The sequence below is a fragment of the Anomaloglossus baeobatrachus genome, unplaced genomic scaffold (assembly GCF_048569485.1).
Source record: "Anomaloglossus baeobatrachus isolate aAnoBae1 unplaced genomic scaffold, aAnoBae1.hap1 Scaffold_533, whole genome shotgun sequence".
In the NCBI taxonomy this organism is placed as follows: domain Eukaryota; kingdom Metazoa; phylum Chordata; class Amphibia; order Anura; family Aromobatidae; genus Anomaloglossus; species Anomaloglossus baeobatrachus.
This window is the reverse complement of record NW_027444702.1, coordinates 7,300-9,256: the sequence shown is the minus strand read 5'-3', so window position 1 is coordinate 9,256 and position 1,957 is coordinate 7,300. Positions and strand designations below refer to the sequence as shown.

General features: G+C 46.9%; 1 pseudogene; it reads right to left on the bottom strand.

Moving 5' to 3' along the window:
• Positions 1 to 306: 306 nt before the first annotated feature.
• On the bottom strand, positions 307 to 513 carry LOC142283174 (U2 spliceosomal RNA; annotated as a pseudogene).
• Positions 514 to 1,957: the final 1,444 nt, after the last annotated feature.

Sequence of the window (1,957 nt, the reverse complement as noted above, 5' to 3'; positions counted from 1 at the left end):
GAATCCAATGTGTCCAAAAGGGATCTATTCTATTCAATTGCAAATGATCTAGATAAGACTGAGAATAAGATACTGCACGGGACATAGCAGAGTTGGTCAAGTTGAGTGGAGATGAGTTTGCTATTTGGCACAGCTTTTGCATCAATAAAGCAAGTAAAAGGTGTGAAAGATAAAAAAAAGGGTGAAAGTGTGAAAAGTGAATTGGCCAAATTGAGGTGCATATAAAGTTTTTGCTTTCTTTCAATTCACTAATGGGGCTCATTTGAATCAGGTGAATTGAGTTCTGCTTTTGGAAACTGGGTTAAGAAGGGGTGCACCGGTCCTGGAGGTACTGCAATACCAGGTCAATGCGTGGAGTGGACAGAGCAAGATTTTTTCCATCTCCTTGTTCTAAAAATCCATTTAATATATGGTCCCCAGAGAGGGGACGTATCAGATATTAAACTGATAAGAACAGATTTAATTTTTTTTTTTTTCTGTTTATCAGTAGGACTTCAAAATAACAAAGGTGATCGCCTCCCGTTGCCTGGGAACCGTCCAGGCACAAGAGGGCTATGTGTCACCAGAAGGCGCACACACTTCCTCAAGGCCGGCAGACGTGCAATCCCAGGCACCTTCCAGTACCGACCAAGGTAGCGTCCTCCGAAACTACACTTGATCTTAGCCAAAAGGCCGAGAAGCTATAACCCGAATTGGTTACGGCCTTGAGTGGCACCCTGGCCTATACCGGACACATCTTAGGGAGAGGGAGACAAACCCACGCCTACAGAAGACATTTTGTCACCCAAGCCAACCCTTGAAAAGGCTGTTTTGCAGAGCAAAAACAAGAAGAATGATGCTTTTTGCAGCCGCCGCCCACTGCAATTAATCTGAATAACTCCTCCTCCTCCAAGCACCTCCCCTCCCCCTTGCAGTCTTTCCAATTCATGATACAAAAAGACGGACGGACAGGACAGGACAGGACAGGCTGCCTGACTTTCCGTCACTGCCACCCTTTGCCATCCTTGCCCGTAGAAAGCCCTTTCATCATCCCCAAACCCTAATCTTTTCCCTTCCCTTCCCAGCTGCGTCTCACTCCCTTTCATTAGGAAGTGAGCGCAGCCTTTTCTCCGTTCTGCACATGCGCGACGTTAAACACAAATGCGCAGGCGTGCGTTCCATTAGCCTCACTGCATTCCACTCCCATACAGGAAGTGGGCGCAGCTATTACTACGGTCGCACATAAAAGAACCCACGGCCACCACTGCACACAGCTGACTCCACCACAGGACACCCACTTCTACACCAACGCAGGTAAGACAGGATCGGCACCTCTATGCTCCCGTTACAATCAGGCTCAGTCACCATGTGATAACGCTCTCAACTCTTTAGTTGCAGGCTCCCCTTGCTTCACCTCCACTGGCTGTGCTGCCATTTCCTCTCCCACCTGGAAGGTATACTTTATTCCACTATTTTCCTGTTTCTCTCTTCCCCCTTTTCCCATAACCTACTTTTATCTGCATTTGTGGGGTATCTATATGCTATTTACATCATAGTTTTATTCATTAATATGGAAGGGAAGAGTGCCCATGAGAGTGTTGAACTGCGGAGAGCAAGAGATTAAGCTGCTCCGATTTGCCACCATTGATAAGCTGTTCTCAGTAGATACACATGCTATCCAAACAGCAGCATCCACCATTGCTTCAGCCCACCCATTCAGTGACAGCTCACCAAGTCAGCCAGAGGAGTGGTGTAAGGAATTACACGTAGGCACTGACTCCACACCTTCACATCACAAGAAGGGGGTCTACAGGCTAGTGCAAGAATACGAGCAAGTCTTCAGCAAACATCCGCTAGACTTTTGAAGAATAAAAGGGGTCAAACACTACATCCCCACAAGTGCACACCCACCCATCAAAGAGAGATATAAGCCAAAACTACCTGCACATTACCAGTGTACCAAGGACATGTTGAGCAA